Source organism: Ascaphus truei, chromosome 1 (assembly GCF_040206685.1).
Source record: "Ascaphus truei isolate aAscTru1 chromosome 1, aAscTru1.hap1, whole genome shotgun sequence".
NCBI classification, from domain to species: domain Eukaryota; kingdom Metazoa; phylum Chordata; class Amphibia; order Anura; family Ascaphidae; genus Ascaphus; species Ascaphus truei.
The window spans coordinates 150,012,504-150,033,205 of NC_134483.1; the positions used below are offsets into that span (position 1 = coordinate 150,012,504).

Genomic DNA, 20,702 nt, shown 5'->3' on the forward strand with positions numbered 1-20,702 from the left:
GCCAAACAACCGAGAAATTCTCAAGCGCCAAAACAGCGGCGGGTTTTTGAATATGGAAAAAGATACCTCTGCGCGAACAGCAGAGCACCGTCTTCAGAAAAACCAACCCGGAATATTTTCTAAGTCCTGCTTTTTGCGACCAAGTTCTGAGAATTGAACGCAGCAGTCGCAGCTGGGATTTCAAGCCGATTTTAGTTCCAGGACGTTTGGAGCTAAGTCCCGGTCAAGTAAAATCAAGTCCTCCAGAGAGAAGGGTGCGGTGGCGTCTGGCATTGCATGACAATTTGGGTTCCAGGACATTTCGGGCTAAGTCACGGTCAACTAAAGACTTGTTTAAAGTGCCATTTAGCTAGGAAAGTCTAGTTTTTTATCCCAGTTCCCAAGTAAATGTGTCTCTTCTTATGTCGTTTGTGTATCATTGTGTGTATGCCTTTTCTTGCAAATACATTTACAATTAATTCACTTAACCTGTTTTGCCCAATGTATGATCCTGGTAAAAAGGTGTAATTGCCTGGTCTCCCATGACAGGCGTATTTACTGACGGTAGCAGTGGGATCATTGAGCTTTATGTTTTAAAATCCTGAGGGGTCTTCTAACATAAAGAGAAAGTCAAATTGTGAGTTCTCAAAACAAGTAGTGACTTACACATGTTACACAAAGCTAAGGAAAGGACAGGTTCCCTCTGTCACTTAGTTTAGTAGCACCAGGCAAAAATGGACCGACGGTCAAGACGTTACCGGTCCTGGGACCGTCCCCAGGAGCCGCAGGTTGTATACAGTGACCAGTAGTCTCTTTGGGGAGTGTCAGAAAAAGGGCTACACTTGCAGAAACTGTAATTGTGCAATAAAGAATTGTTATGTTTTTGCCTTTCATGGGATGCCAGCAGGCAGGGATTGCTAGGCTATGCGTTTCAAGGGGGGTTTTGTGGGGGAAGTGTTGTCAGAATGTATCTAGCTAGACGGGGTCCAGAGTTGCTGTATTCCCCAAAAATGTACCTGAAAATCATGCTAGGTTCTAAGATACATGTAGACATTTTGTCCTGGCTATATCTCCTCTTGAAAACGCTTGCGCGACTCACCGCTAGGGTTCCCTACTTCAGCACAGCCCAGAAAGGTAAATGGTGCAAAGGGATGAAAAGTGTCCCTGTAACTATGAGGGGTCCCTAGGTTAAGGGGGTTACCCAGTTACTGCCCAGGTCACCCAGAACTTATATAGGGTTCATGGGTTCTCCAACCTTAGATAAGGTTGTGAGGGGATTTTTAAAGTCCAGTCCAAGTCTATTTTATAGTATATGAGGAATATAGGCTAATAGAAAATAAAGTGCAGCGTTTTATTCTATTCCCCATACCCAGAGACTTTGGACATATAAAAGTATAATTGTATTAACCTTTGTGTTTGGTATAAAATGTACTGTTCTGCACGGTATTATGGGCTGGGACTTTCAGGACCGATGTTCTGACAGGTCACCGGGCTTCCAACTTGGTGCCAGTAAGTCTGCTCAGACATGAAAGCCACAGACTATGCCTGAGGTATGAAGACCATTTGGGCAGAAGTGAAGGGTTCAAGTACCCAGATCTTGGGATGAATGGATGTCCTCCGGACTACCATTTGCCCACTAGACTTGGAGGAGCCTGACCCAGCGGATGGCATCTGAATAGCAAGGGACTAGGTGGCAAACTTGCGCATGTCCCTTGGCAGATTCAGAATCCCCGCTTGCCCGGCTTCATAGGACCGGCTTCGCCCTGATTGGCTGGTAAGAAATTTCCCACTTGGTGATTGGCTGTAGTATTTTGTGAATGAACTCCAAAAAACTATAAGAAATCTCTCAGCCAAACAACCGAGAAATTCTCAAGCGCCAAAACAGCGGCGGGTTTTTGAATATGGAAAAAGATACCTCTGCGCGAACAGCAGAGCACCGTCTTCAGAAAAACCAACCCGGAATATTTTCTAAGTCCTGCTTTTTGCGACCAAGTTCTGAGAATTGAACACAACGGTCGCAGCTGGGATTTCAAGACGATTTTAGTTCCAGGACGTTTGGAGCTAAGTCCCGGTCAAGTAAAATCAAGTCCTCCAGAGAGAAGGGTGCGGTGGCGTCTGGCATTGCATGACAATTTGGGTTCCAGGACATTTCGGGCTAAGTCACGGTCAACTAAAGACTTGTTTAAAGTGCCATTTAGCTAGGAAAGTCTAGTTTTTTATCCCAGTTCCCAAGTAAATGTGTCTCTTCTTATGTCGTTTGTGTATCATTGTGTGTATGCCTTTTCTTGCAAATACATTTACAATTAATTCACTTAACCTGTTTTGCCCAATGTATGATCCTGGTAAAAAGGTGTAATTGCCTGGTCTCCCATGACAGGCGTATTTACTGACGGTAGCAGTGGGATCATTGAGCTTTATGTTTTAAAATCCTGAGGGGTCTTCTAACATAAAGAGAAAGTCAAATTGTGAGTTCTCAAAACAAGTAGTGACTTACACATGTTACACAAAGCTAAGGAAAGGACAGGTTCCCTCTGTCACTTAGTTTAGTAGCACCAGGCAAAAATGGACCGACGGTCAAGACGTTACCGGTCCTGGGACCGTCCCCAGAACCTCACCCGGTGTGAGAGTTATGGACTTCCGACACCTGGTCGGACAAAGACAGTGCTGCAGGAGGATCTCGAGGAACACGAAGTGAGTATAGCTTCACCTGAGGTGTGGACAACATTGCCTGCAGTTGCAGAAGCCACCAGCCCAGCCAGGGTACCGGAGGATGTTCCATCCCTGGTGGAAGTGAAGGCGGAGGAAGAGAGCAGGGATGATGAGGAAGTGGATGGTGAGCATGATGCAACGAATAGAAGGAAAAGAGATCCCTTCCAAGGAGTCCCTTTAACTTGCACTCAAAGTACATGTAACAAATATTAATATATATGTAGCCCATGTTCCCCCCGCCCCCCCCAGACACAGATCGTGCCTCTATGGTGTATTGAGGGCTGGCTACATGTATTATGGTGGTGCATACCTGCTTGGAACAGGAGGGCCTGAGTCTCCTGCGTTGGTGTGGGGGATAACAGGGCCAGGCTTCTGGGGTATATGCCTCCATTCTTTAGTGGTTGTGGTGCAGCGCCTCCATTCTCTGACGAAACCTAGGGGATAGGTTGGAATCTTCCCAGAGAAAGCCCTGGTCCCAGGGCGAGAGATTCCAATCTCACACAGTCTTATATAAAACAGCAATGTCTTTATTGTCTTTTCTCAGTGATGCAGCACACAGCAGCAGTTCATGGCCAGTATTAGTCACGGCAGTATACAGGTATCTGACCTCCTCTCCTCTTCCTCCAGGATTTGTACCCCTGCAGGATGGCTGTAACGGGGCCTCAATACCCCTACCTCCACCCGAGGGTAGGCCCTCTGGGTGAGGCTAGATCTCCCCCATCACCCCCTCAGAAGGGTGAGGGTATTGGTCCACTATAGCTGTATCAGCTCTACTCAGAAGATCTCTGAGTTCTTCTCTCCTGTCTCCTCCAAATTGACTCAGCTCTCTCTCTCTGAACTGTGCAGCTCACATACTCCTCTCATCAGCTCCCAGGACAGACTGGACTATCTGTCACATTCTCCTCTCTCATCAGACTCACGACCTCCACACTCCAGCTACTGACTCTCCAACAACTCTCACAGAACTCAACAGCAACTGACCCAGACACACACAGGAGCAGCCCACTAAATAGATACAGCCCTGCCCCTTATGATGTCAGCAGGACCTCCCCTCTGTTTCAGGCCTGCCACAGAGTCAGGGGCCTACCTCTATCACTCAAGGCAGGGCTTGGTGGGGGGGAAAACACATGATTACTACTGGTGCCTGCCCTTACCAGAGCTTACTCCAGTAGGAGAAGGATTGGTAGCCCACTATTTCTTACAGGGGCTACATATAATATATCTTACAAATACAAATATTTGATAGAGAGCATAATTTTGTATATATTTATCTCTCTTATGTACCACTAATCCAAAATAATAACAATTTTATTCGCATCAGACATCAGCGCAATTTTGAAATTTATATACAGTGATTTAAAACTCCTTCGAGAGGCTGTATTGGCTTATATGCCTAAATTGATAGCCACTTATATTGGTGTGATCTTAGCTATTGACATCAATTGACTGCATGTCATAAAGAATTCCCACAGTGTGACAGTACTGCCTACTCCTCATAGGTAATTGTAACTGTCAATAATGAATCTCTATGTCATAATGATGATGATAATAATGTCTAATAACTAAGGTAATATTCTAGAATCGCCTATAGCAAGCATATGTCCAATCGGGTTGTTAATATAGTATCCACATTATGATGTTTATCCACACACAGATAAGATCAAATTAGTCCTATTTAGTATGCCTAACAGTGCGACATAACTCACGCAGGTACAAAATCCCAATAGCAGTATTAGCATACCTATGATAAATTTGGAAACAAAAGAAACAGCGCAAAACGCAAATAGTGAAGTAAATCAAGATGTTATTACATAAAATGTAGGGATAAATATTCTGCGTACATCAAAAGATTAGAACATGAGCATTGAGTGTGCAAAGCACACAAGTTACCAATCGGCAAATAGGAGTTCAGGAATCAGGAACAGGTCCCTCTGGTAGATGTCTCAGGTGGTGTCTGTGTGATTCCTCCTCTGCATGAGTAACCAGTAGTAGTAGACCTGTCTCAGTAGGAACGCTCCCTCGATCGGGTGGTCTCAGGGGCATCCAAAGTTAGTTTTCAAGGATTAGCACGGCAGCAGTCCTCTGACTAGACAGTGAAGGAGACCCCAATGCTCTGAGTGTGCTCTAAAACCGGCATAGCAACAGCCGGGAGCGGTCACTCTTACAGCAGTGTCCTCAGTTTGTGGTGTCGTCTCTCCTTCACAGTGTGTCTCGCTATGACGTCACAAGGGCGGTCTGCACGGCCCAATACACAGGAATGAAAATAGTTCTAATAGAACCAGTGTAAGCAGAGAATATGCAAAACCCTACTAGGCATAAGTAAATAGTTAATCCTACGCGTTTCGTAGTATAACACTACTTCATCAGGGGATAAAAATATAATTTCCCAGAGGCACTAAATACCCCCATTGGTTGGCTAATTAGCCTATGGCTTCCAATCAAATTGGCAGGGCAGCAGTCAGTGTGACTGGAGAAATGATCGTGAAGTTACAATAAAACAACAACTTTATTAGTATTAAACAAGAAAATAATGAAAAAAAACTCAAATAAAAGAAAATAAAAGTTTTCCCCATTGAAGATTTTATTCTTTGTACCTCAATGTTTATAGTATACCTATTGGAATGTGCATATGGTTATCAATACGGTGGCAGGACTAAACGTAGTCTTAAAGTATGTATACAAGAACACATCAGAAATATTAAAAATGGCTTTGATAAACATAGTGTGTCACGACATTTTCTGACTCACCATAACAAAGATCCCTCTTGTTTAACTTTTAAGGAATTTCAACAGATACCGTGTAATAGGAGGGGAGGCGACAGGGTTAAAACCCTTTCGTCCAGAGAAACATATTGGATTCATAAATTAGAAACTTTATCCCTGAAAGGGTTAAATGAGGATGTGGATGTTTGGGCTTTATATTAATTATTACTCTTTCAATTTCTTCTTTTGTTCATCCCCTTGCGGTTGATGCCCCTGTTATAGTTCATGATCCGAATGTATTTTAATATTGTGTTTCTTTTATTGCAGATTTGCTTTTATTTTAGTTTTTTCATTATTTCCTTGTTTAATACTAATAAAGTTGTTGTTTTATTGTAACTTCACGATCATTTCTCCAGTCACACTGACTGCTGCCCTGCCAATTTGATTGGAAGCCATAGGCTAATTAGCCAACCAATGGGTAGGGCATGAGTGGTATTTAGTGCCTCTGGGAAATGATATTTTTATTCCCTGATGAAGTAGTGTTATACTACGAAACGCGTAGGATTAACTATTTACTTATGCCTAGTAGGGTTTTGCATATTCTCTGCTTACACTGGTTCTATTAGAACTATTTTCATTCCTGTGTATTGGGCCATGCAGACCGTCCTTGTGACGTCATAGCGAGACACACTGTGAAGGAGCGACGACACCACAAACTGAGGACACTGCTGTAAGAGTGACCGCTCCCGGCTGTTGCTATGCCAGTTTTAGAGCACACTCAGAGTTTTGGGGTCTCCTTCACTGTCTAGTCAGAGGACTGCTGCCGTGCTAATCTTTGAAAACTAACTTTGGATGCCCCTGAGACCACCCGATCGAGGGAGGGTTCCTACTGAGACAGGTCTACTACTACTGGTTACTCATGCAGAGGAGGAATCACACAGACACCACCTGAGACATCTACCAGAGGGACCTGTTCCTGATTCCTGAACTCCTATTTGCCGATTGGTAACTTGTGTGCTTTGCACACTCAATGCTCATGTTCTAATCTTTTGATGTACGCAGAATATTTATCCCTACATTTTATGTAATAATATCTTGATTTACTTCACTATTTGCGTTTTGCGCTGTTTCTTTTGTTTCCAAATTTATCATAGGTATGCTAATACTGCTATTGGGATTTTGTACCTGCGTGAGTTATGTCGCACTGTTAGGCATACTAAATAGGACTAATTTGATCTTATCTGTGTGTGGATAAACATCATAATGTGGATACTATATTAACAACCCGATTGGACATATGCTTGCTATAGGCGATTCTACAATATTACCTTAGTTATTAGACATTATTATCATAATCATTATGACATAGTGATTCATTATTGACAGTTACAATTACCTATGAGCAGTAGGCAGTACTGTCACACTGTGGGAATTCTTTATGACATGCAGTCAATTGATGTCAATAGCTAAGATCACACCAATATAGGTGGTTATCAATTTTGGCATATAAGCCAATACAGCCTCTCGAAGGAGTTTTAAATCACTGTATATAAATTTCACAATTGCGCTGATGTCTGATGCGAATAAAATTGTTATTATTTTGGATTAGTGGTACATAAGAGAGATAAATATATACAAAATTACGCTCTCTATCAAATATTTGTATTTGTAAGATATATTATATATTAATATTTGTTACATGTACTTTCAGTGCAAGTTAAAGGGACTCCTTGGAAGGGATCTCTTTTCCTTCTATTTGTTGCTGGGTGTTACAATTGTATCCCTATGACCTTAGTCAATTACATAAAAATGTAGGTATTGAGGTTGAGCAGTTTATCATATACCTAGAGTGGTGAGCATGATGCCAGGAGTGGAGCCGTGGTAGCCCCTGTGGTTAGCGGTCTCCCGGATACAGGGATCACCACACTTCTCACCAATTGGGGAATGGGAATTACCTTTAAGCAGTGGTTGCAGCTAATTGCCGCTTTTAAAGTGTTACAGCCCCCCAGACCCCAGCAAAACTTCTACCCAACCTTCCCGGCCAAAGGCATCCCACCACAGCTTTGGCAAGTATGTGGAGGCACAGACAAGATCGATGGATACTTCAAAGCATTCAAAGATCAGTGTCGCTGGTTCCATACACTAGAATGGAACTGGGTTTTGCAGTTGTCACCGCTATTGTCGGGGATAGACCTGGCGACCTCCCAGGCAATCCCATCACCAGACAGCGATGACTACAGGCATGTAAAGGCTTTACTATTCACACAGTATGCCCTCAGACCGGAGGCATACCGTGGCATGTTTAGGTCAGGCAAAAAGACTGGTAAGGAGTCCTATATGTGTTTTTCGTCCAGAATGATTCAACATGGGACTCAGTGGGTGGAGGGATGTGATGCCACCAAGTATCACAGTTTACTAGACTTGTTGTTTAAAAAACAATTTCTGCAAAGTTGTCCCACTGAAGTGTTAGATTGGGTCTTTGATATAAGCCAGCACCTTGCCATCCTGCAGCCAACCTGGCTGTTGAGTATGTTACCATTCATGCACTGTCCTACAAAGAGGGATCTGCCCAGAATGGAGCTAATCCGGCTCGGGCAAAGAACAGTCCACCACACTGGAAGCCAAAACCAGCTGCTGAGGGGGTATACCCAAGACTGCAGAATTTAAGCATGAAAGGAGGTGCTATCAGTGCAACAAAACAGGACATATCAAGCCTGATTGTCCGGACCGGCCAAAGTCCGATAATCCTCATCAGGGGCAACGTTCTCCAGCTACGAGGCCAGTCGCCACCATGTGAGTGGTACAGACAGAGGAGCAGAGTGCAGGCGTCCAGCCAGCCTAGCAAGGGACTCAGATGGGGGAATCTACACATGCAACCGTTGGAACAGCAGTGGAGACAGCAGGGACACCTGATTGCAACGGTCAGTTTGCAATCCAACGATGTCCGGCGAAAGCATTTGAGGCCAGTGACGATAGGGGATCGCCAAGCACCCGGCTTGCTCGATTCTGGGGTCACTGTCATTCTGGTCTGACCTGATATGGTGAGACCAGAGGATCTGCTCCTGGGAACAGGGATGCAGGTGACCATGCCAAACGGGGGACCTAGGTCAATGCAGGTCGTCCAGGTCTTTCTCGTTTGGGGTGCTGGTCGAGGCATGAGGGAGGTAGGTGTTTTACCTGAGTTGGATACTGAGGTGCTCCTCGGTAACGACCTAGGGCATCTTATTTGTTCTTTTGCTGGAGAAGCCCAGGCAGGGGAACCTTTGAGCTCTTGTATAGAGAGCATGATTCTAATGCTCCAGATAAAGTGTGGACTGGTAGAAGACAGTTAGTGGTACCCAGAGTGTATAGGCAGCAGTTATTGCAGGTAGCCCACTCCATACCACAAGCAGGGCATCAGGGGGTCATTCGCACGAGAGCCCGGCTGTTGCAGCATTTCTACTTGCCAGGGGCATCAAGCACAGTTTTGCCGGTCCTGTGATGCCTGCCAGTGAGTAGTTAAGGCAAGTGATCATGTGAAGGCACCCCTGAACCAACTACCGGTAATATGGGAACCCTTTCAAAGAGTAGCCATGGATATAGTGGGACCTCTGATGATCCCTAGCTGGTCCGTCAAGTGCTAAAACATCACAGTGGTGGATTTTGCCCCCAGGCACCCTGAGGCTATGGCGCTGGTCACCATTGAGGCAAAGGCAGTAGCTAAGGCATTGTTAGTTATTTTCTCTAGAGTAGGATTCACTAGTGAGATTCTAACTGACAAACGGTCGCAATTCATGGGTGAATTGCTACAGTGTCTCTGGGATTCGTACGGGGTGAAGCACCAGTGCACGACCCCTTACCAGCCCCAGACAAACAGTTTATGTGAGAGGTTCAATGGTACCCTGAAGCAGATACTTTGGGCATTTATAGAGGCTGAAGGAAAAGACTGGGAGATTCACCTGCAGCACTTGCTGTCTGCATACCGAGAGGTACCGCAAGAGTCTACTGGCTTGTCTCCCTTTGAACTTCTATATGGTTGCAGGGTACGGGGACCTCTTCAGGAATGGGAAGGGGAGACTACCAATACTGATGCTTCTGTGCTGAAGTATGTGGTACATCTCAGGGACCGGTTAGAAAGGCTCATGGGGTTGGCACAGGCTAACCTCAGGGAGGCTCAGACCAAGCAGAAGACTTGGTATGATCAGAATGCCCGTAGCAGAGAATTCATCCCTTGGCAGCAAGTGCTTGTTCTGAAGCCCACTCGCCAGAACAAATTGATGGCTGCCTGGTCTGGATCATACACGCTACTCAGGAGGATGAATAAGTGCAACTATGTCGTACAGCTAGATGGAGAGACAGGTAGAAATAAGACTTATCATATTAATATGCTTTAGGAGTATTGTATTTTCAACAGAGTGTGGCATCAGTGATGGCTATGTGTAGCCCACCGATGGGGGACCCGGCGAGCAATGCTCTGCCTGACCTCCTAGGGGAATCTAGGCAGGGGGGCACAGTCAGGTTGAGATAGGGTCCCAGCTCAGCACACAGCAGAGAGTGCAGGCAAATGCTATGCTAGAGCAGCATATGGTCTTGTTCACGGATAAGCCGGGCAGGACACATATCACTTACCATCTAGTGCACACCGGGGATCAAAGATCTCTGCATAAGCATGCCTATCGGGTATCTGCAGAGGTGAAAGGGAGTATAGAGAGGGAAGTGGAGGAGATGCTGGTCCTAGGGGTAATTGTACCATCTCAAAGCCCTTGGGTAGTCCGGTAGTCCTCGTGCCCAAGAAGGACGGAACCACTCCGTTCTGTGTGGACTATTGGCAGCTCAATGCTCAGACAGTGTCTGATGCTTATCCCATGCCCCACATGTATGAGCTCTTAGATGAGCTTGCAGGGACAAAGTATCTGACGACTATGGATTTGTCCAAAGGTTACTGGCAAATCCTCTGACCCATGAGGCTTGGGAGAAGTCAGTATTTATAACTCCAAGTGGCATATATGAGTTTTTGGTTATGCCATTTGGTATGAAAAATGCCACGACTACCTTTCAACGCCTGGTCAATGGGTTGCTGGAAAGGATGCAGGCTTACGCAAGGACATACCTGGATGATATTACTGTATTCAGTAATACATGGGAAACTCACTTAGTTCATGTAGCAGTGGTGCTAAGCAGGATTAGGGAAGCAGGGCTGACACTGAAACCTGCCAAGTGTCTAGTGGATATGGCAGAAGTGTTGTACTTAGGGCACAGGGTGGGTGGTGGGCACCTGAAGCCAGAACCAGCTAAGGTGGAGTCTATAGTTCAGTGGCCAGTTCCTAAGACAAAGAAACAGGTTATGGCTTTTTTGGGCACCGCTGGTTACTATAGGAAGTTTGTTCCCCTGTATAGTGCCATTGCTAAACCCCTGACTGACTTGACTCAGAAACGACTCTCGGTTCTGGTCGCCTGGTCTCCTGCCTGTGAATAATCGTTTCAGTCATTGAAGACAGCACTGGCTAGTGCTCACATCCTGGCAGCACCTGATTACACAACAAATTTCCTTGTGCAGAACAATGTTTCCAACTATGATATTGGTGCTGTACTCAGCCAGGTGGGCGCGGAAGGTAGTGAACACCCCATTGTGTATCTGAGTAGGAAATTACTACCCAGGAAAGTGGCTTATGCCACAATTGAAAAGGAGTGCCCGGCCATAGTTTGGCCACTGAAGAAATTACAGCACTATTTGTATGGCAGGTCCATTACAGTGATCACAGATCGCAATCCTTTGAGTTGGCTACAAAGGGTGTCGGGGGAGAATGACAAGTTACTACGCTGGAGTTTTGCCCTTCAAGTATTTGACTTTACCATACAGCACAAGAAGGGTAGTGAGCATGGTAATGCAGATGAACAGGACAGGGCAGGACATTCCCAGCGAGCCCAAAACCTCAATACTTTCCAGGCTTGCGGAGCCACCAGACGAGGTGACTGTCACACAGCCTTCACCGAGCCTTCATCTTGAGGGGGGCGTGGCCTTTTGGATGTGTGGATGACTGGATCGACATGATCCTATTTTATATGTAAGTGTATTTTGTTCCTATTATACATTTTATTGTGCGGGAACTTATTGTGTTTTCCTTTTTGCACTCTTTTTTGTTTCATATGTCCTGGTTTACCCTGCCGATTACGGGAGCATTGGAGCAGCAGAGGAACAACTATCCCCGTTTGGAATTGATAGAGATCACAGGGACAGCACACACTTTATTCTTCTTCTGTACTGATGTATGGATGGGAAACATGGACCCTAGATGTGAAGATAATTCAGAAGCTTCAGACAACTCAATGAAGTATAGAGAGATATATGCTAGGTATTACCAAAAGACACAGGGAAAAGAATGGATGGGTCTGAAGCAAACAAAAGTCTATTGAAATCATCACACAGGGAAAGAAATTAACATCGTTGGATAAAGATGGTACTCAACTGGATTCCAAGGCAAATGAAAAGACCAAGACGACAACCAAAAGTAAGATGGGAGGATGACATTACAAAATGTGTTGGAGCAAAAGGGATGAGAGGCTTGCAACCGCAGTACCGGGAAGATAATTGGAAAGGCTTTATCTAGCAGTGAATCAACATGGGCTGAAGATGGTGCTGATTATATGTGTATATATTTTATATATATATATATATATATATATATATATATATATATATATATGTTTGTTTGAGGTTTTTTGGTGTTTTACTTTTATTAAAAAATCGGTGCTCATTTTTATTTTTATTTTTTAATGTTTAGCTTGGTTTTTATGTGGTCATTTTTTCATATTTATCTTTTGTTGCCTTTATCTTCTACCTGTGCCTGGTGGAGCCTGGTGGAGTTTAATAGGAAACCATGCTTAACTTCTGTTTTTTTTTTATCAGTATTAGCAGGCAGTGCCAGATGATCGGTCTGTGCTTTTTTTTCACGTGTTTCAAACCTAAAACCGGCATCTTTATTTATAAGCTGATGTAGTGCCTCATAGGAATTGCATCATATAAAAGGTGGACCAAGGAGTTTTGGAACACTGGCCTAACCATTGTTTAAGATGAAAGCTTTTAAGGTAATTCAATTTCCTTTTTTAGGGAAGTCCTATTTTTCTTGAAAGCTCACAGACTAGGAAGAAGTCTGATCTCGTAGATGCAGTGGGACTGAAATGGGAGATCCCAGTTTGAGTCACTTTATGGCAATGTATATGTCGTCATATTTCCTGTGCCTCAGGCACCAACAATTACATAGTGAGCCCCCCAGTGACAAATTATGCCTGTAAACTCTATATTAAAAGACAGTTGAGCTGGGTATAGGAAAATATATTGTGAAGGACATTGAGGATTGTGACAAAAGAATTGTAATTTCCAGCAATGTCCTAGCAACGCAGGGCATCAGTACACAAGGTAGAATAAATTCAATCATCACAACTTTATTAGTTCCAATGTGCTTAAACCAAAGGCCGTAGGGCTACATCATCCAATCAAGTCACAACATACTGAATATTATTGTTTTACTGCGGTCTTCCAGTATTTAATACCGTGGTTGTCTCACAGTTTATCTGTAAACTTTCTGTATATCTCACTGCCTTTTCAGGTCTCTCTTTTGTCACTCAATTTGCCAATCGTTCTGAAGTGCATCTGTCCCGGATTGAATCTCTTATTCAGTGTGATGTCAGAGGGACCTGAAAATCTTTGATGAGTTAGGCCGCGCTTATAGTGCTGACGACGGCGACACCACCGATGACGTCACCCGTCGCCGTCGCCACTGGCGAAAGATGTAATTTGATTTTTAGCGACTTAGCTGGCGACAAGGCCAGTGACGTCACTAAAAGGGGCGGGCCGCGCAATTTGATTGGTTTAGAGACAGTCACATGTGATGTGACTGTCTCTAAAAAATCAAATTTTCCCAGCGTCAAAATTTTTGGTCGCTCCGTCGCTCCATCGCCGTCACGCTTACTATAAGCGCTTGAGTATTTGATTCGGAGCGACGACGCGTCGCCGTCGCAAGGCACTATAAGCGCAGCCTTAAGGGTTCAACCCAGAACTTACTCAACCTAATGTATCATTTATGGCTGTTTCTGTATATATATCATTTTAGTTGTGTCTTAAAAACATTGTCTGCCTGTTGTATCTTGGTTCTATCCAAAAGAAACACCTGTAGCTATCTTGTTTCTAATTCGTTTTTAAAATTTGGAAGAAAATCAGTTCAATCGCTCTTAATATACAATAAAATATTTTTGGAAATATAGAGTTTTGGAGATATGTATTGCATATCGACAACTAATTGAAATTGGGTAACATTGTAGAGACTGGTGAACAATTCGTTGTAACTGTGCTCATCCTCAATTTTTCTGATATTTATAATATCAGGCAACTTAGACATGTAAGAGTACAGAGGCTGAAATCAAACCATAGTCTGTGTATCATTGTTTCTGAATGCATCTACATCCCATATAAGAAGCCCGTTACATTTCTTTGACACATTTTGCCTATAATTTTACTCTCTAAATTGAACTATTTCAGGGAGCAGTAAAACAATATATATTTTTCAGGAGATTATTAAACGTTTATGCTTCATAAATAGGGAGAGTTGACTATTATGCTGCAGAGAAGTGTATAGTGTGAAGAAGGGGAAATGGCCTGGTACATTGGGAAAAATATATAAGTTTGCATGTGGAAAATAATGTATGATACAGTGAAATTGAAGGAATAGTTTAAGCTGTGTTTCAGTTCAATATTGCTCTCAAGAGATTTAACAATTTAAAACTATGAAATATTTTCACTTATACATATGCAGGTCAGCTTTGGTTCAAATCTTAAGCAAAATTGTCTAATTCCCTTGATGACTAATGGTATTTAAAACGGTATATTATGTGGTGCATTTGGTCTACAATTGGAGGGATTTCAACAGTTGTGGTTAGCAAAGGGTTGTTGTAATAACCATAAAGTTAAAGATGATTTGAAGTCAGAATTAAATAACCATAACTCAACATTTCTTGCCTTTGAACTTACAAATACTTTTTTTTATTTCATTCATTTTTCATAAACTGCCTTCTACATGGAGAAATGACATTAACAATTTCACATGTGCAGAACACATCACTGCATAGTATAAAAACAACACCATTCCATTATTACGTAATGTGAGTGTCCAATTCTTCCGGTATCAAGCTGCTTCTTAAGATCTTATTTTCAATTAGGAATGCTACAAAACAACCCAGTTAACTAATAATTCCAGTGTTTTAATGTTGCTGGGGAAGTAGATGGCTCAGTAGAGATCCTTTGTAACTCAGTTGCAATACCATATGTCTCTGTTGACATTAAAGTGCTTAGTTCCAAATGAGTTGGCTTCATTCAAGCATCTTAATTCAAGAGTGGATGATTGGATCTTAAGCTAAAAACCTATTAAGGAGTAAGCACTTATGTTTCTGGGAGGTATTAAAGGAACATCATAGTGTGATGCAAATAAATCCTCAGTATCTAGTACTGGTTTACTAAAGCCTACTTGATCTTCAGATATCATTAAGAACAAGCTTAGCATATGGAAGCTGAGCTAAGAGCAAGGATATGTGTGTGTGCTATTCTCAATATAGTAACAATGAAAGAAAAGTCAAATAATAACAAAAAAGTTATCAATACTTTTTATTGGTTCAACAAATAGTTCATGGTATACACGCTTTCACCCCATACCGTGCTTTTCTTCAGGCATGGTAGTAGCTCAGAATTAAGATTTAATAGAACATATATTTGCAATGCAACTGATAGAGACTATGTGCAGCTGGGGGACATTTGTTGCTAGCAGTTATGTGGGAAAACTAGTGCAAGATAATGCCTATTGCTCTCTAATTGTTCTTCACGCATACTTGAATCAGGGTGGTACATATATATACATATATATATATATATATATATTTATATATATATAATATATATATATATTTATATATATATATATACAGTGGTTGACAAATCACCAAAAAATCTACTCGCCACACAAAAAAATCTACTCGCCACCTAGTACCAAACGTGTGCTGCTTGGGCCAATATTTACTCGCCCGGGGGTTAAATCCACTCGCCCGGGGCGAGCAAATGTATAGGTTTGTCGAACACTGTATATATATATATATATATACAGTGTTCGACATGTGAATGTGCTCACAAGTGATCTTTTTATTTGCTATATATATATAGTATGTATAATCAAAAACGAATAGCCGATACCGTTCTGTGGCTAACAAAATGCTTTTATTTGGGCAAGCTTTTGAGATACACTGATCTCTTCTTCCGGCGGTGTTACAATGGTTAAAGCATGAAAGGCTTTTACTTAAGAGACCGCAGTTTCATGATTCACTACCCTGACACAAGAAAACTCTCTTCCCATGAGTGCTAAATGCCATGTCTATACATACAGTACTGTACTATATGAATGCACACATAGCTGTCTCTTACACATACTAATGTACAATGTTATTGTATCTACACACACTAATAGTAATGCAACACCCTCTTTCATTTCTATACCTACCCACACCATTGGTACACACACCCACTCCACACACCTTTTGTAAAGCGCTGCATACACTGTGGCACTTTATAAATTCATGTTTACACACATACATACAAACACACACACACACATACACACACATACTCTTACATCACTAACATTCAGAGAGCATTTAACACATTAAGTCATACATTGCTTCAGTCACAGATAGATTCCAAGATGAAGATGCACTGCTTTTAAGTAAAAACCTCTCTTTCTTTATCCATTGTAACATCACTGGAAGAAGAGATCAGTGCATCTTGAAAGCTCGCACAAATAAAAGCATTTCATTAGGCACAGAACAGTATCATCTATTCGTTTTTGATTATTAAGCTCGGCTAACACGGTACAGATACCTCTACATATATATATATATATATATATATATATATATATATATATATATATATATATATATATATATATATATAATTACTTAGTCAAATAGGGGTGATTTGACTGCGGCATCTTTTGTGTGCCATATATATATATATATATAACAAAAAGCAGCAGCCAGCACTCCAAGCAACAAATGTAAAGTCAAGGTGCATGCTCCATAGAAATCAATATAGAAACCCTGTCTTCCCATAAGAAAAGGCACAAAAGCAGCAACACTCAGATAAAGCAAAAAGACATGTATTAGCAGTTACAAAACAGCACACTATAAACCCAACGTTTCGGTCCTAGGCAGGACCTTCCTCAGGGGGGTGCTACCAGACAATGACACCCAGAGAACATATATACCCCATAGTTCACCATGTGAGGACAATTAGAGGCAGCTAATTGTACAATCCTGGAGCTCCACGAGTGCAATCAGTGTATGAGGTAGTACGGCGGCCATCTTGGAAATCAGGAGACAGAGCAATGTATGCTATCTCACATGGGCAGATGAGTACAGGCTCCCCCGGTGGACAAAAAAATCCTAGCGTCCAATGTTGCTAGGAAACGCATGTGTGGCGTCATAAAGTCCTGGGAAGTCAGCTCAAAGTAAAGTTGCGCATGTGCAAGGCTCTGTGACAGCACCAGAGTGTCACGCCGATCTGGTACCCCATTCAGTGTCAATTGCATCAGTGTGGCAGCTCCCTAAAGAAAATGACAGTGATAAATAAAACCGTTTGCACTCACGGTACAAAGGAATCCTGATGCTTGTCCCATATGTATAACATAAACGTATAGCTACCAGAAGCTGGTCCAGCGACAGAGAGACAGCACACAGTAGTTTGTATTCTAAAGTTGTGTATTAGCGATACAAGGCACCGCAACAAACGTTTCGGTCCGCACACAACCCTGAGGAAGGTCCCTCTACACGGACCGAAACGTTGGTTGCGGTGCACTGTATCCCTAATACACAACTTTGGAATACAAACTACTGTGTGCTGTCTCTCTGTCATCGGACCAGCTTCTGGTAGCTATTTATATATATATATATATACACCACAATTATGCAAAAAGAAATCTATTTTATTGGCCCAACGTTTCGCTACCCTCTGGAGCCTTTATCAAGAGGTGTGCCTATCCCTTTGTGATTTTTGTACAGTTCCTCTCTTGCAGTCTGGCTTATACTAGTTAAGTGTATGCCCCAATCCCTTCTCAAAAAAGGGACACAAACTCTTCACCATTCAGGGTGCAGTGATGATAATGATATAGAGAAGGTGCCTTCCTATATTATTATTTCAATTTTACATTTTATTATAAGGAGGTTATTATAAGGAGGTTCTGCCTGTTTTGTTTGATCTACTAGCATTATTGCACCCAAATGAATAGATGACTAGATTCTCCATTCTCCCAGATTGTATTTCAGTCTACAAAGTTGTTTTATTTTATTTTTTATCTTGTGTAGTTTAGAGATTACACTTGAAGTGGATTGGTTGTGATAAGTGATGTCCTGCAGGTGTGTTTTCGTATGTGTGTCTATTCATGTGCATCCAGTTGGAAAATTATACTGTATATTTGGCTCCCCTTAAATTTCCAGTGTTAGGGCATTTTTTTGCAGGCAAAATATGTTAAACAATATATATAATTCATCCGTAACTTATACATTCCTAGATGAGAAGATCGCTTTTGCTTTGGCATATTTACCTACCAGGAAATTTACCTCTGACATCTTGAGACTCTTGAAAATAATTTTATCATTAATTTTGTCACAGCAACTGTAACAAAGGCAAAGCAGCAATTTAGTCCCCAAAATGCATCTGGTTCGATTATTTCATAATACACAATACAACAATATAAAGTACACATTTCATGTTACAGACAATGGAGTATTTAGAGACTGCTTGTATTAGGGAGCTACTTAGAAATTAATGTAGTAAATGCTTTTTGATGTTTAGGTCACCGATTTACACTTTATATCTGAATATATTTCCCCAGTTTGTGCTGTTAATGGATATAAATACCTCTGTAAACTGTTTTCTTACTTATGCATATTTAATCACTACCCTGGTCTTGCAGCTGTCAACCCGATATCTGCAGCTGAGCTACCGTGTGAACTAAAATACAGTAATACTGATGCCTCAGCAACTGACCTCACAGGGAAGGAGGAGGCACAGAGATTAATTACTCTGCTACAGCACGGCAATTAAACAGATATCCTAACTGAAAGAAATGTGGTGATACTGGTGCAGATAATACATAATCCGCAAAGTTTTACTGAAGAAGTACTTCTTTAAATGTTGTACCTTTGTACATGTTATGTTATGGCCTTAAATATAGGGTATAACATTCCTGCAGGATGCTCTGCTTTTAGAAATATTAACATATTTAACCACGAGCTGTGATATATGCATGATGCATGATCCCATGTTTTATATAATGAATTGTGTGGGACGGATCTTACATTATTATTAATATATATGTATGTATGTGGATCATTTCTGTACTTACATCAGATGAGCTGTCAGTTTAATTAATGCACAGCAAAAGCAATTTGTAAAAGCAGGTGCTATACTGGGCAGAGAGGCTGCTGCTGCTGTTTATGATGAGTAGTTGAAAGTGCAGTAGTGATCCCCCTGTCACACAGGGATGGACATGCCTGGCACCGCTGCAGTCTGTGCCATTGCAGCATCTCTCCGGCTCTGCTGGGGACAGGTACATGACCAGCTCCCGAGTGCTTCGCCTTGCTCACTAGTACTCTGCGTTGATACCTGGGTTCAAATTCACACACCCAGGGGGCAAAGTCTCCCGTCACAGCAGCAGGGAGAACTGTTGTTTTATTTAGTATTATCTTTTTTATGTTATGCTATGTCCCATTGTATTATGTAATGCAGTTACTACTTTCAATACTAAAGGTATTATAATATAATGTATTGACCATTTCTGTACTGACATCAGTAGAGCTGTCAAGTCAGTTTAATTAATTTGCACAGCAACAGCAACAGCAACGTGTAAAATCGGGTATTTTATTATAAGGCAGACTTTATCATTATATTAGAAGGGAGAAGCAGATTTTTTTTAAGTATTATTTTATTTCATGTTATATTACCACCTTTAATATTATTACCACCTTTATTATTAAAAAATAGCAATTATATTATATAATTGAATGTAATATAACGAATATAGAATATAAGAAAATAATAATACTTTAAAAAAAAAAGTGAAATAAAACAAAAATGCCCCCTACTGCCGTGATAGGAGACTTAACTCCTGCCGTGACTCGGATTCGAACCGAGGTTGCTGCGGCCACAACGCAGAGTACTAACCACTATACGATCACGGCGAGCCACCCGGGAGCTGCGGTGTCTGCCATGCAGAGGAATCATTACACCATGTACAGTGAGAGCGCCACCTGCTGCATGTTCAGTTCTGTGCAGCTTCTAGTTGGGCTGATGTGCAGACACCACAGCAATGCACTGCTCAGTAAACAGATACCCCGCTGCAAAGATTTATTCTCTAGTGCTTGTTTCTGTTTCAATTATTAAAGTGCATTATGAGCCGTTTACAAAGTTATTATTAGAATTGTTTTTATAATGTGTCCCTAGCTCGTTATTTTTGACCCCATAACAAATCTACAAAGATAAACCATTATCTTACCTGTTATCCAAAAATGTTACCTGTTTTGCTGTTAGATGGACAAGACAGTGGGTCACTGGTAACGTATTATGCATATTAATAATAATATACACTGACATTTGCATCAGCCAATTAACTATTTTATATTCAGCACCTCTGCAGTCGGTCCATGTGCCGCAGCGCCACCTACTGGTGGGTGAGCATTAATGTCTGCTATTTAATGTACTGTGCTGAAAAATCTTTCCCAAATTAAGTACTGTACACCCTGTGCATCCACTCTGTCGATTTAAAATTCCACTGTTCCAGTGAAACACTAATTTAAAAATAATAATACATATTCCTTAGTATTAAAACTAGATTTCAAAAATTCATCAGCACTATACCCCTATATGCTGGTGTACACAACTGCAGCTGATACATTTAGATTCTTTTCCTAAACTGGTATGTGAATTACATGATTTGCAGCAAGTGTAAAATGAAAAATAAGACAATGTTTTACAAAAGTGCAACAAAAGTTGTGTAGCAATAGACACAATTCTAAGACACCACATACTATTAAATTCAGGCATGATAAAACAAAAATGGTCACCTCTCAGTGTTGTTATCATTTATTTATAAATCGCCAACATATTCCGTAGCGCTGTACAATAGGGTTGGAGACCCTAAAACAATAAAATATTGAACATTAACATACATTGATACAATAGGTAAGGCGGGCCCTGTCCCAAGGAGCTTACAATCTATAAGGAAGGATAAGTGGAA

At 41.7% G+C, this 20,702-nt stretch overlaps 1 protein-coding gene, 1 long non-coding RNA gene and 1 other non-coding gene across 8 annotated transcripts in view; 1 reads left to right on the plus strand and 2 right to left on the minus strand.

Moving 5' to 3' along the window:
- Positions 1–20,702, plus strand: part of NFIB (nuclear factor I B) — a 455,016-nt gene that overhangs the window by 99,202 nt on the left and 335,112 nt on the right. The window lies entirely within an intron of this gene.
- LOC142492819 (uncharacterized) overlaps positions 16,362–20,702 on the minus strand; it is a 33,998-nt gene continuing 29,657 nt past the window's right edge. The window contains exons 5-7 of one of the 2 annotated variants that reach the window (XR_012800912.1): positions 20,530–20,602; positions 18,013–18,079; positions 16,362–17,012 (exon numbers count right to left, since the gene is read on the minus strand). This is a non-coding gene — a long non-coding RNA (uncharacterized LOC142492819). The remainder of the gene's footprint in view (positions 17,013–18,012; positions 18,080–20,529; positions 20,603–20,702) is intronic. The other variant, XR_012800913.1, reaches the window with a different exon arrangement.
- On the minus strand, positions 19,576–19,647 carry TRNAH-GUG (transfer RNA histidin (anticodon GUG)). The gene has a single exon. It is a non-coding gene; the product is annotated as a tRNA-His (tRNA).